The sequence below is a fragment of the Lepidochelys olivacea genome, assembly GCF_965140295.1.
Source record: "Lepidochelys olivacea isolate rLepOli2 genome assembly, chromosome: 3".
In the NCBI taxonomy this organism is placed as follows: domain Eukaryota; kingdom Metazoa; phylum Chordata; order Testudines; family Cheloniidae; genus Lepidochelys; species Lepidochelys olivacea.
In genome coordinates this window covers 207649396-207664939 of record NC_140413.1, presented here as the reverse complement: position 1 = coordinate 207664939, position 15544 = coordinate 207649396, and positions in this window count along the sequence as shown.

The window sequence follows — 15544 nt, the reverse complement described above, 5'->3', positions numbered from 1 at the left end:
TTTTTCCCCCCCTTGTTAAAGTTTCACATTAATGGTACTTATAAACCACAGCTGTTTCCGTGTACCATGTAACAATAGTGTTTTGTATCTGAGCAAGTTTGGAAGCCTTCATGCTTACTCAGTTCTTCCAAAACCAAAAGCAACACCACTTGTTACTCAAAACCAAAGAGGTATCTCTAATATTTGCAAAACTATTAGATTTTTGAAAATTTGGTGTAAAATCAATTGTTTTCAGAGCTGAGATGAAATTCAGATTCAGTGTCAGACACGATTGGACAGTTTTGGATTTGGGTACTTTTTGATGGAGAAAGGAAAAGGGTCATCTAGCTACTTAATCTGTGTAACCCAGACACCTCCTGGGTGCGGTGTTTTGTCCCCTCTAGTGGCATTGAGACCACTTAGAGCAGGGGTGGCCGACCTGAGCCTGAGAAGGAGCCAGAATTTACCAATGTACATTGCAAAAGAGCCACAGTAATACACCAGCAGCTCCCATCAGCTCCACCTCACCCTGCTCCCAGCGCCTCCCACCCACTGGCAGCCCTGCCAATCAGTGCCTCCCCCTCCCTCCCCGCACCTCCTAATCTGCTATTTCCTGGTGTGCAGGAGGCTCGGGGTGGGGGGGGGAGGGAGGAGCGAAGGCACGGCAGGCTCAGGGGAGGGGATGGGAAGGGGTGGAGTGAGGGAAGGGCCTGTGACAGAGCCAGGGGTTGAGCAGTGAGCACCCCCCGGCACACTGGAAAGTTGGTGTCCGTAGCTCCAGCCCCAGAGTCAGTGCCTAGACACGGAGCCGCATATTAACTTCTGAAGAGCCACAGGCAGCTCCAGAGACACAGGTTGGCCCCCCCTGACTTAGAGATTAGTGAGTCTGCTTTACCACCCAGGATGTGTGTGGGTTACATTTGTATTAATGAGTCCACTAAAGATATAGGGCCCAATCCTTGACTGGTATAGAGGGGTGAAGCTCTATTGATTTAGATGGAACAAAGTCCACTTGTATGGGCTTTGGATCTAGCCAGTTCAATTATATTCAAAATGGGATGAAATCCAGCTAAGAAAAGATTGCAAAACCAAAACCTACAATACTCTGGGTGAAACTGAATTCTGCACAATCGCTCACACATTGATTTTAATGGGAAAGAACACGGAGCTCTAACAAGCCTCTTTGCGAAGTGGAGGTGTCTGAATTGAGACACCCGCAACCGTGTGAATGAGAAAGTCAAAGCCATCAAAAACAAGGGGCGGAGCACGGGAAAAATGACAGGCCAAAACAAAGCACAGAGTGCCATGTGTAAATATAAATATCCCATTGCACAGCACAGAGCTGTAGATTGCAGCATGCTCATGTGATTTCAAAGGAAAAAATGAAAAAAGGAGTTCAGGCTGGTTGGGAGCAGTCTCTATGTGAAGTCATCCAGTAAATTGTCTAAGTAGACATGTCTGTGGAAGGAATCTTAAGAGTAGGAACCAGAGATCTGTAAAAGCATTTGCCTTTTAATCATTTTACAATGCAAAAATTTTTTCTATGCAACTGTTCTCCATAAAATAATTGTCAAATACGAGCCCACCCAATGCATTGTCTTGCTCTTGCTAGCGCGGTCTGGATTCACTTATGGCGTGTTCTTTCTGTGTCTCTTTTTCGGTGGCTATATCTGACTTTCTGCAGCAGTGTAGTCTAGGATAGAGACTTGAAGTAGTATCTCAACAGGATTCCTTATATTACTGCTTTCCTGTACTTCAGCTACAACGCTGGACCTGATTTTGCAGTCCTTGTTCAGTCAAAACTGTCATGTACGTAAAGGCCCCATGGCAGTGTTAAAATGGGTATAAATGTAGTGAACAGCCACCTTGAGAGCTCTTTCATATTGCCAAAGTAGTGTAAAGAGGCCTTAGTACAAGTGAAAATGAGGCCCCAATTTATGTCAGTAGGAGTTTTCCCGTTATAAGGACAGCAGGGTTGGGCTCATTCAGACAAGCTAAGGTAAGCATAATTATGATGCAGATTTAGAAACATGCTCCTTAAATTCAGTTTCCTTTTGAAACATCACTCACTTCATGAAATATTTCCCGTCTTTCCTAGACGCACAATTCCAAGCTCCTTCCCAACCATGTTCTTCCCACCCACATTAATATTTCACTTCCCTATCAGGTATATTGTTTGCCTCTGCTAAGCTTTCCATGTTTTGGCCTTCATTCAAATCAATGTTGAATCTGTGTCTCTTTATATTAGTCAATTCTATTTATAATGACATAGGAAAACTTCAAAGCTGCCATCTTCTTGCTAATCTTAATTACCAAGATACTTTCCACCAAGCAATAGCAGATATCAAGATCTGGCAGGTGAACTTCCCATTGGAGAAGAAACCCAGAATCCACATCACTGGTATCTTTTTAGCTTCACTTGTGTAAGTACACAGTATGCACCAGTCCCTGAAGAGAGGTGCTCACAGACAGCATGCAGGTGATCCCTTCTTCCAGAAATTTCAGCCCAAACACCTGCCCCTGATTCCCAAGAAGCAACTCTGCCCAAATAATTGACTGTAGTTAAAAGGTAAGGCAGAGAGCAAACTCTTGCTGTTTGCAACAGCTTGCTCAAAAAACCTCAACCTGCAATTGGCATAATAAAATTAACAACACTGCTCACACACTAAGAAAAAGAATGTGTGAGGTAAAGTGTTGGGGGAGAGGGGGAAGAAAACCTGGATTTGTGCTGGAAATGGCCCAACTGGATTATCATACACATTGTAAGGCGAGTGATCACTTTAGATAAGCTATTACCAGCAGGAGAGTGGGGTGGGGGGAGAGAAAACCTTTTGTAGTGGTAAACACCCATTTTTTCATGGTTTGTGTGTATAAGAACATCTTCTGTATTTTCCACAGTATGCATCCGATGAAGTGAGCTGTAGCTCACGAAAGCTTATGCTCAAATAAATTGGTTAGTCTCTAAGGTGCCAAAAATAGTCCTTTTCTTTTTGCGAATACAGACTAACACGGCTGTTACTCTGAAACGTGTCACCTGGTAACTCCTGCCATAACACACATATGTAATTAAGGACCGTTTCTTTGTGATTTAACTTGCAGGACGTATCCATTATAGGTCTTCTGGTTAGGGGTGAGATTCGACTGTCCACATCCTTGATTCTTCCAGATATCCAACAATCCAGTCTCATTCTTATGGACTCCACTTTGCTTTTAGGCTTTCTAGGATCACCTTTTATCTTCTAAGGATTTGGGTCACAGTGATGTACCATCCTGTTTTCTGAATATTTATATCAACAGTGCTCAGAGATCTCAATCAAGATCAGGGCCCCTTTGTGTCAGATGCCATACAAATATACCAAAACACAGTTCATGCCCTGAAGAGCTTACATAGTCACAAAAATGGCTATGGTTAGAATCAGATATTCTGGGCCTTTATTTCAGGGGTGCCAGCATATTTATTATGCCAGCTTTATTTAAGGGCTAATAAACAGAAGACGGTGATCAACTGTTTCTTCTTGTCCACTGAAGGTAGGACAAGAAGTAACAGGTTTAGTCAGCAAGCAAGGGAGATTTAGGTTAGATATTAGGAAAAACTTTCTAAATATAAGGTTGGTTTAGCTCCAAAATAGGCTCCCAAGAGTGGTTGTGGAATTCCATCACTGGAGGTTTTTAAGAACAGGTTGGACACACACCTGCCAGGGATGGTCTAGGTTTATTTGGTCCTGACTCACTGCAGAGGGCTGGATGTGATGACTTTGAGGATGCTTCTAGCTCTAAATCTCTATGAGTCCTGCTCATCCAGTAGGGTCCCCAATTCAGCAAAGCACATGCTTAATTTCAAGCACACCTGCAGTCTTATTGAAGCCACTGGGACTACTCTTGTACTTATTTACACATACACATGGCCCCCCAGTGGCTGTTTTATACAGATCTCGGTCAGTGCCAATCCACATTGGATGTGACTGACAGATACCAGCAAAGGAAAACTGGCTTTTTATCTCAAGATGTAGCAGTTCATGCTTTTAGTTCTCTCTGAAGGTCCCCCAGTTCAATCCCTGATGTGTTGGCCAACCTGGCAGCCATCACATTTAAAGTTATGCAAATGCTTAAGCGCATTGCTGAATTGGGCACGGAGCACTAAATTAAGGATATTTCCATCTATCTTGCCAAGAATTAGCAAAGGATCAAGTTCCATTAAAAGAGGGTTTTATTTTCACTTTCAAGCAGTGTGTGTGTGTGTGTGTGTGTGAGTGTGAAAGGAAAATCTGCTTCTTCGTCTAAGTTCCAGTTTTTCAGGCTACATTTTGAAGTAGCCGCATATGTAATCTGATCTCTCCTCTTGTCATTTGTGCCATCAGCTCTGAGGGCCATCGTAGGATGTTGACAGGTATTTCTTGCTTTAAAACATCACCCTTCGGCTGCCTAATGGAACCTCCCCATCCCTTCCGGGAACCCCCAACAAATTAACAATGATTATCAATGCAGTGTTTGGGGGGCATCAGTGGAGAATATCAGAGTGCTTGCAAGAAGGATGTCTAGCAGAGCCATAGTGCCTTTCCCAGGAAAATGAAACGAGCTTCTTGATCTTTATTCACTGGCCCAAGATATGAGAGTCCTGGGGTCTTGTAACACAAACAGTTCCCGTAGCCACTGTTCACATGTTAAATCTACACTTAATCAACTGATCAGCTAAAGCTCGATTTCTCTTCTTTATTTACTTTCTGAGATGATCAGCATTAAACTATCTTTTCCTGGCTATACAGCAGACAGGGAAAGTCTTACCAAGGTAGCTTGCCACGCTAGCTTGTCCCACCTTTCCGAGGCAAAAACATGCCACATGAGTTAGCGGAGGTATATCAGGGGTTATTCATATGGTGCTCTGACGTAACAGGAGTTCATTGAGTGGCATTAGCATCTGATTCCTTTTAAGGGAATCTTCCCACACATATTGGGCCTGATTCTGTATTGGCCCGCTCCTAATGCAGTCATTTACACCAGGACAAAGTGGGACTAAAAGGCTACCATTCTGGTCCAGTAGTGTGTTACACTCGCTTGGGTGTTGGAGAATCAGGCCCATTGAATATAGCCACAATCTCCAGATGTTTGAAAATCCCACTTCTGGAGCACAGTCAGTGTGATGTGTCAACATTTCTAGCCAGTGTGATGTGTAAAAATGTTCGTTAGTCTTAACGTACTCAGACAAAAACAAATCTGTGGTTTGCCGTGGGAATCCAATAACAAAGTGCAATTCTTTGAACAAGTTCCGTAACCTTCTCCACTCTGCAGTAGACTCTCAAAATAAACAGTGCTAGAGATCCTCATTATAGGTAGAGATGGTCAGAAATTTTTTAGACGGACCAGTTTTCCACTGGGAAATGCAATTGCATCAAAATCAAAACATTCTGTGGGAATTTCAGTGAAATTTTAGATGGCCAAACATTTTGCTTTTCTCATTTCATTGTGATGTCAGAAAGTTTTGTTTCAATAAAGTCAGAACATTTCATTTCAACGTTAGCCTTTTAATTTAGTTTTGACTTTTAGCTTATTGTATTATATGCATTGTTTTATACACGTTTGGCAGATATTATATTTCATATTTTTGATTGCATTTGAATGTTTTGACATTATCAGAATAAAACAGTTGAACATTACAAAAAAGAAATGTTTGATGTTTGATGTTTCCAAATGGTAATTTGGGGGAATTTCTGTTCGGGGGGGGGGCGGGAAATTAAATTTTGACTTTTTGTTCCAGTTGGGAGTGTTGGATTTTCCTAAGGGACAGAAATTCTGTGACCAGCTCTAGTAACAGGTAATCATCAGACAAATGGGAGAGACAAGTGATGGCACTCCCCAGGGATGAGGAGGGAGAATTCTGCAACTGCATTTCATTCACACTTTCTTCTGTCTTCACACCCTATGTTCACCTGTCTGCTGTTTCACAGTACTCTACTTCATCATAAGAATCTGGCTTGTGAGGGCTGCTTGCTGTGCTTATATGGATTATTTGTAACACAGTAAAGCTTAGGAGCCCCAATTTGGATTTGGGTTCCAGTGCTCTAGGTCCAGTACAAACACATCGTGAAAGACATCCCCCTGCCCTGAAGATCTTATTATCTAACTAGACAAGGCCCATGAAGGAAAGGCTGCGTTTCCTCATTTTACAGGTGGCACAGAGAGACACAAAGAGATTAAATGACTTGCCGAAGATCACTCATTGAGTCTGTGGTAAACCAAGGATTGAATCCAGATTTCTTGAGTCTCAGACCAGTGCCTTAACCACAAAGCTACCTTTCCTTATCCACTATTGTGGGAAATGGACTATGTGTTGGCTTGCTGGAAGCCATCAGTGCTTTTCACACTGCCCTGTCTGAGAGTAATTTGTCGGGGGGGGGGGCACTTTTTGTAACCTTATTCATTTGTACGTGATAGGAGAGGAATTGGCCCAAATGTGTGCATGATACAATGGAGTTACACCAGGGATAACTTTGACCCACTGCCTCCCACCCAGCATCAACCCGAAGGCAGACTAACTTCCTATTGTTTGCATTCCTTTGCACCGGTCGACAGAAGTTCATGTGCACTAGAGTTGCCCCACTCTACCCAAAAGCAGGACTTGTGTTGACGTGCGGCAGCTTTCCCAGCTGAAGGATGGGTGGATGTCCTTTCAGATTGCTAGTGCAGGCTTGGTGCTCTGTCCGCTCATTTTTTGTGTTAAGCAATTCGAGCACTTTTCAGACTCCTGCCCGGAACGTTTCAAGTCCTGCTGAACGGACCCACACTGAAAACCCTAGCTTTTTAATGAAGCTGATTAAAGAAACGGTCACTGAAGATACTACAGGGGTCTCAAATGACTTCAAGTACATCATCCAAAGTCAGCCCTGACCAACTAGAATTACTCCAAGGCAAAGAGCTGTGGGACTGACCCACACAAAGCAGTTACTATGGCTCTGATCCCCATCTGCAGCTGAAGCCGAACTGGTGCAGCTGAGCTGGACAAAATTGGGAGGGAGGAGTTTTAAGACACGTTAACATGTCAGTCAACTGGGGGACTGACCAGTCTAAGGGCTGGTCTACACTGGAAACTCCCATCAGCCTAGCTGCATCTCTCAGGGATGTGAAAAACGTGAGAGACGGAGCTAAGCCAACCTGCCTCCCGGTGTAGAGAGTGCTACAGACGGAGTAATTCTTCCATCAACCTGGCTATCACCTCTTGGGGAGGTGAATTTACTACCCCTCCCGTGGCTGTAGTCAGTGTCTGCGCCGAAGTACTACAGGACTGCAGCTGTAGTATTTTACGGGTAGATAGTCCCTAACTTAGAGCAGCATCAGAGCTGCTCCACATTATTCCCGACTGGCCACAACCCAAAAGGCAACTGAATCAGCCGGAGCCCAGCAGAGTGCAGGCGTGATTGCTTCACACCCCCTTTTCCCGGGCCATTCCCTTTGTAACTATGCATGAAGAATCCTTCCCTAGCCAGGAACTACAGTTTTACAGCTGCTTTTCACTGCCAGAGCAGCAAGAACCAGCCTTAACAGGACCAAACCCTGTGTTCGTAATCTTGTATCCAGTTATACTCTGATTACTTTTGAAAAGATGATGGCTTCTAAGCATTTAAATGCGTCTTATTATAGCTGTCACAGATGCAAACTGCCAAGCAGACTTTCTGAAGTTCCAAGCACCCACAACTCCAACGGCAGCAGGTGCTTGGAATTCCTGAAAATCGGGTGTGATCTAGGCAGGCAGATAAAACATTTTCTTCGGTGGATTGACCTAAACTCTCCGAGGGAGTGTAATCCCCCCACAAGATGCCCCAAAGTGTTCGCTTTAACATCTCCAGTTCCGCTTTGAGATGCGTAAGGACTCATTTAAACCTGGAGGCAGCTCTACTGATCGCCATTTCTTAAAGCTTTTCAATAAATCGTTCCAATAACAAGGCATTTAAGATATAAAAAAACTCTTCTTTTTTTTAAACAGACAAGGCATTCAGCCAAAGTCGCAGCCTCAGTAGGCCTTCATCAGGGCATGGGGCCAGACAGCTTCTTCTTGACTATAACACTGAAAAGGCTCGAAAGCATAAATTATTCCAGCTAAAGTCAGCAAGTAACTTCCACTCAATAAATCGTCTCCAGAGCTGTCATTTCAGAGGATAGCAGAAAAAAGAATGCATGCGTTTTGCTAAATCCACGGCCTATTGTCTAAATTATGCCTCCTCCCCGACACACACACGCGCGTTGGCCAGCCGCCATCGCAAATTCAGATCTGTACATTTCAGAGGATGCTGCACGAGCAGCGAAGGCCAGAGGCTGCCTCCAGCCTCCCCAGCAGGCAGTTCAGTGCCGGTTGCAGCTCAGGACCTGCACGTGACAGAATGTGGCCCAAATCACACCAATGATTTTACTTATTCCTTAGCTTCACATGGGAGAGAGGGAAGAAAAACAAAAGAGAAACCCCCGTCATTGAGCTAGCCTGCGGAAAATAACACGGAGCTGCAGCCACATCAGCGCCGTGGTGGGAGGGGCGAGTTGTCCCCGGTGCGTGCGTGCCCGTCGGAGATGCTAGCTATGTACTTGGAGCGGCTGGCCCCTCCTGCTGCTTGCGCTGCCATGGCTACGTCTCTGGTTTTAGGCACTAGGCCTAGGTGGGAAGCACGCACCCCAGCTCGAACGTACATCTCCACTGCAGCTGGGGGCCTGCAGACAGACCCATGCTAGCTCAGGGTGAGCTAGCAGGCTGAGAATTGCAGGCCCAGGGGTAGCACATTAGAACATAACATAAGAACGGCCAGACTGGGTCAGCCCAAAGGTCCATCTAGCCCAGTATCCTGTCTGCTGACAGTGGCCAGTGCCAGGTGCCCCAGAGGGAATGAGCAGAACAGGTCATCATCAAGTGATCCTTTCCCCATCATTCATGCCCAGCTTCTGGCAAACAGAGGCTAGGGACACCATCCCTGCCCATCCTGGCTAATAGCCATTGATGGACCTACCCTCCATCTAGTTCTTTTTTGAGCCCTGTTATAGTCTTGGCCTTCACAACATCCTCTGGCAAGGAGTTCCACAGGATGACTGTGTGTTGGGTGAAGAAAGACTCCCTTTTGTTTGTTTTAAACCTCCTGTCTATTAATTTCAATTGGTGACCCCCTAGTTCCTGTGTTATGAAAAGTAGTAAACAACATGTCCTTATCTACTTTCTCCACACCAGTCCTGATTGTATAGCCCTCAGTCATATCCCCCCTTAGTCTTCTCTTTTCCAAGATGAAACGTCCCAGTCTTATTAATCTCTCCTCATACGGAAGCCGTTCCAGACCCATAATCATTTTTGTTGCCCTTTTCTGAACCTTTTCCAGTTCCAATATGTCTTTTTTGAGATGGGGCAACCACATCTGCACGCAGCATTCAAGATGTGGGCATACCATGGATTTATATAGAGGCAGTATGATATTTTCTGTCTTATTATCTATCCCTTTCTTAATGATGCTCATCATTCTGTTCCCATTTTTGACGGCCACTGCACATTGAGTGGATGTTTTCAGAAAACTATTCACAGTGACACCAAGATCTCTTTCTTGAGTGGTAACAGCTAATTTAGACCCCATCATTTTATACATATAGTTGGGATTATGTTTTCCAATGTGTATTTCTTTGCATTTATCAACATTGAATTTCATCTGCCATTTTGTTGCCCAGTCACCCAGTTTTGAGAGATCCTTTTCTAGCTCTTCGCAGTCTGCCTGGGACTTAACTTAGCAGGGATGGTGGCTCGAGTGAACCGCCTGAGGACATACCCAGGGCCTGGGTGGGGTTGCGCTCAGGTGGCTAAGCTGAGCTGTCGCCCATGCTAGCCCCCTGGCTATGCTGCTCTTTTAGGCCTGTTAGCTGGAGCAGAGCCAGTGTGTCTGTCTACCCCAGCTGGGAAGCAGCAGCCCACTCCCAGATGCTATATGGACGTATCCCAGTGCTGCTGTCCCCAGCCCAGCCCAGCACCCTTCCCTTGGCAGATGCGCCCAGCCAGGCTCGGGAAGGCTCTGGAGTGTGGCTGGTGGGAAGATGTGGAGTCAGGGCCAGAAGAAGAGTCTGGCCCCATCCAGGGACCTGGCTGGAGCCTATGAACAGCTCACCAGGAGTCCTGCCTGCTGGGGCAGGAGAAAACATGCAGCACCCACTTAGCAGCAAAGTGCAAGGCACAGCCAGGCCAGGGTTTCAGTCTCCAACCCCCTGACTTGTCCTGGGGTCAAGGATTCACCGTGGGGCAGACGCTTCCCAGTTGCCTCTAGACACAGGAATGCAACCCAGGTCACTTTCCTTCCCTATCCCCTCTCTGTCCCCGATGCCCTCTCCTGCGCTGCCTTCCCAGGACCACCAGTGGCTACACCCCAAGGACAAACAGGAAAATTCCCACACACCCACCCCCATGCCATGCAGGAGTAGGGAAGGTCTCCAGACCCCCCAGGTTTGCCCCAGGGACAGGTCATTGCGTGTCCGCCATAGGTTCCCCTTCTGGCTATGCCCCTGGAGCACAGGCTGCTGAAGGGAAGAGCCTGGAGGAGGCACCAGGACGTCAGTCTGTATGCCCATGGCTGTAATGTGCAGCTGCAGATGGGGCAGCTCTGTGACTAGTTGCTTTCATGAGGCAGTTCCTTTAATAAGAGCCCTCTCATGTTTTTACCCAGCTCCTCATCTGATCTATCTCACTCCCTCACCTTTCACCCTCTATTCCCTCCCCCCTCACACACACACACACATTCCCCAGCCCCACCATCTCTCTGTCCCAGTTTCCCTCCCCCGGCTCCTTGTCCAGTCTCAGTCTCCCCCCAGGTCCTTGTCTCTTTGCCCAGCCAATCCCAGTTCACCCCACACTCTGGCTCCATATCAGGCCAGTGTCGCCACCTGACTCACCTCCTTCCCTCTTCCCCACACTGGGGGTCTTAGCCCCAATCTCCTTGATTAGCCAGTCCCAGTCTCCTGCTGTACCTCAAATCCCTCTCCCAGCATTCTCCCCCACACACATCTACGAGCCTCCAGGCCCTTCCTGCTCTGCTAGAGCTTTTCAGCACAGCTAAAACAATGTATTTTGCCCTAGTTGCCTTCTCATAAAGGACTGAAACAGTTTGTCTGAAAAGTTCCAAAAATATTTCAGCCTGAGCCAAACACCCAGCATAGAAAATTTCAGCCAGAGCAGTTAAATATTGGCCAAGTTATAAACAACTGAAAACAGGGTCTCAGAATGGGAAGTGTCAGGTAACCTCGATCATAGGCTGTGCTACTAGCCCTCTCTGTAATATACCCATGCAGTTCTGCATAGTGGTGTATTCCAGGGGGTGTGGCGCGGAAAATGGTATTTATGTGGCTGCTGTTTGCCTACTGATGGTTTGCCAGCCATTCTTGGAGTCCATTAGCCAATGGCTGGACTTGTAGTCAGCCTGGGTCTTGCACTGGTAACTGTTGCTGAGAGTTGAACCAGGATCCTTGTTTCTGTCTAATAAACAAGTCAACAGGGAGCGTCCCCTGGTGGAGCTGTGCTAAGTGTGTCTGTGCGTTAAGTCTCTGTTTAAACAACCGACAAGACAAACCTTGAGCACCGAGGGCCGCATTCTCATGCTAGCACCCAGCCTCAGAATAGCCGGGGTGAGCACTGGGCAGCTTCATGGGGGCACAGGAATTATCTCCTGAGCTGTCGAGGCTATTCCAGCCCCATGACTAACATAGCCCCTCGTGCCCCTCATACAATCCCACTGCAGGACAGAAGGATAGAAACCCACACGGGGCAGATCTGGTTTCACAACTCAGCCGCCCAACCTGCTCCCTGAACATTGTCATGCAGGGAGCCCTACAGGATAGGCCTCCGTGCAATTAATTGCTCTCAGAAGAGGATGACCTTCTTTTTAACATGTGTGTGAGAGTGAGTGAAAATGTTGGGGCCAATTCAACGAGTGCAGCTTAATAATGACCAGTCATACTGCTAATTATCTAATAACACAAGCATTGTTTTGTAAATTTCACGTAGGTGGTTTTTAATTATTAATATTAATAATTTTATGTTGATATTAAGAAAGAGACTATAAAATCAGACTGCCATTGCAGAAAGCAGAGCAAACAAAGCCATTCTTTCAGTGAAAGAATTTAAGGCAGCTATAACCCTTCAACCTAAGCTAAGATTCAATTGATTGAAACAATACACATGCAAACACACAATGCCGTAAGTAACAAAACGAAAATCATACTTTTTCTTAATTCCATCTGAGCTCGGACAGTCAAGAGAAATTCCTATAATGATCACAAATGCTCCCCAACTTCCACTTTCTGCTTTATTCCCACTTATGCTGCTTCTTGATACCTGTTTGGGTTGTAATGGCACCAGCTCCCACAGATTTTCAGGCTACTCGATGCTTGGATGGGACACACGCAAAGAAAAACCAAGTTCCTCTGTCAGGTAGATTTTGGTGTGAAGCGGAGGTGGGGCGGTACTTTGTGCGTGAGGTCTATAGCCCTCTCAGGGAATATTCAGATTTAAGATTCCTTGCAATTCGCACTAAGCTGCTGTTACCTATCTGGAACAACAGGGGCTCCGTCTGGTGGCAAAAATAGCCTTTACAAGTCCATGGATGTCAACTGCTGATGGGCTGGAAGATGTTCTTGGGAACCTTCTACCACCAGACTGAAAATGGATTGCAATCCATTTTACCCTTCTCTGAATACTGTTAAGTCATTCCTGCCTTAGGGGCGTTTTCTCTGGGGTTCATGGAAAACACAGTTGAAGAGCAAATATTTGCCTTTGGAAAGGACCAGATTTCACCAAGTGTCAGGTAAAATATTTGTAAAAAAAATATCTTGGAGGAAGATACCCTGGGCCCTCCTAAAAAGGCTTCACCAGAACACACAGAAATGACACACCCCTGTGTGCTCTATCTACTTATCTTAGGTATTCATCTAGTCCCCATTAGTTCAGTTCCCCAGCTAGAAAATGGGGAAAGTACCACTTCCCCGCCTCAGAGGGGTGTTGTGAGGATAAGCGCATTAGACGCTGTGATGATCCGGGGCCAGATATGCGCTTCAGTTAGACAGTACTTGAAACCCACTTCATTCATTTTTTGAAACTAGAGTTCAAGTAGATGGTGTCCTTTTAAAACCTACATTTCATTCATTTTGTAACCATCGTTTTTTGACAGGTTTCTTCTTTGGCTTAAACATTTGAGTTCCATTTAGAATGTAAGATGTAAAGGTTTATGTAAAAATTTTTCTATCCATTTGCTAATAATTAGTTCAACAATTAGAGTTGTCAAAAGTCTTTGAACCAGCTGCCACTGCCTTATCTCAGAAAATTTGCCTTTCGTGTGCATTGAAAATGCTCTCTGGTTGACGGTATCATGATCTAAGACGAGCAAATTTCTTAGGATGTGGTAAAGTAATTCAGGGTTTTTTAAAATAAATGTAATTTTGATTAGCCTCATTCATAGGCTAAATTTTCACATGCTAAACATGCCCGGTGCTCTTTGGATTCAATGGGAATTGCATGCACATATCTGAGGGCAAAACTTTGCCCTGTATATTTATTTTTTCAGTGTTTTAGGTAAACTGACTTAGGGCTGAATCCTGAATGCCTTTTGCCCTCAAGTCCCAATTCAGCAAGGTACTTAATTTTAAATGCACCTGCTTAGGTACCTTGCCAAAATGGGGCTTCAGCCAAACAATTCACTGGGGTTTGGGATGTACTAGGATTACAGGATCAAGCCAAGAATGTCTTATTTATTTACTTACATATTTGCTCACTGGAACAGACTCGTGAGGCATATCTTGACCTGCATGAATGCTAAAGGGACATACAGTGTTCACAACTCTCGTGATTTTATCATGGGTCTTATGATATTTGGGTTTTCCTTAACACCCCAGCCCCAGAAGTCATGTGATCACATGCAAATCTCAGCTTTCATTGATCAGAAAAAAAAATGTCTAGCCTTCATGACTTTGGAGAATGGCTCAAAAACGTGAGCCCTGAAGGCTCAGAAAGCAGAAGCCAATAGATCATGAATTGTTATTTTTTAAATCTGATTGTTAAGCCAGTCTCCTGGTTTGGGGAGCCCTGACTCATGATTTTGAATGCTTGGGGCTTGCAGTGCTGGGACAGTGATCCTCCCACCTTCCTCTGTCACATTGGGTCTCCGGTACCACAGAGTGAAGGTGACACCTTCATGGGAATAATTGCTCAGGCCAGGGAGTACTTCACCCCTTCCCGCCAGCCAGGGGCCTGGCCAATTTGCCACTTCCAGGCTGGATCGCCGTAACTCACCGTTTCTGAAGCTGAATGGCAAGATGATGCTCAGGATCCAGCCAGCCGCCCGCCTTCTCCATGGCTCAGGCTGCTGTGAGCACATCAGGCACATCCTCAAGTCCTTCCAAGGGCACCCTGTTGGCTTCTGATGCCAGCATAAGCCTTTGGGCTTAATTTGCAAAACCATTAATGGATCGGGCCCCAGCTCCAACAAGACCAAAGTTTGATCTATTCATCCCTGCCACAGCAGTGCTCCTCTGGGGCCATGTAGATCTCAAAGCCCACAGTGAAGCACGTGAAAGCTGGGGTGGCTGATAAGGGGGTAAAACCCACAGCGAGAGGCAGATGAAAGAAGGAAGACTCCACAGTGATCCTTGGTAGGGGCAGGATTTACCCCTGCTCAGTAAGTCAAGGGGACCATGGAGAGGTCCACATAGGTCCAAGGGGGTGGGGGAGGGTGCCGGCTTCCTGCCAGCGCAACTCCTGCAGAGCTGAGCTGCCAGGAATTCCTCTGGCTACCACCCACACACTCTCACGCGCTCCAAGGAGAGGGCTTCATGGAAAAGGTAATAGAGCCCCAGGCCAATGGAGAAGCAATACGGATTCCCCGCAGCCTCACCTCTATCCAATATGGGGCTGGTCATTCGCCATCCCAGGCCCACCCAGGCCCTACCATTTCTGTCCTCATGGACCCCATGGAGAGCCCTGTGTGGGTCCCTGAGAAGGAGGAATGCTGCTGCAAAAGGCAGAGCCTCACCTTCCATGTGGGATGGAGGGCATTCCTTTTGCAGAGAGCCAAAGTTTTTAGGCACCTGAAGATACAGATAGGTGCCTAACTCCCATGGGAGTATGGTGTCTAGCCTGCTTAGGTGCTTTTCAAAATCTCACTAGGCACCTGCATCTTCTGTCAGCTGAATACCTTTGAAAATCTGGGCCCAGGTATTCGTGCCACTAAAAGCACCATCGGAATTGGCTGTACCCATTATCCAGCACGCCTTGTGGGCAGCCTCATTGAAGCCACCAGAGCTGAACGGACATAGAGCATGAGCTATCCTTCCCCTTGTGGGGGCTTTCCCTTTAATTCAGGCAGGAGGCATATCACTGGGGCAGCGTGAGGAAACTTTATTATTATTTATATGACAGCAGAGCTTGGGGTCCCATTGCGCTAGGCACTGTACAAATGTATCATTAAAGAAGGTCCCAGCCCCTAAAAGCGTACAACCTGAATAGACAAGACAGAGAGTGTAGGAGTGACTTGTTCAATGCCACACAGAAGGTCAGTGACAGAGCCAGGAATAGACT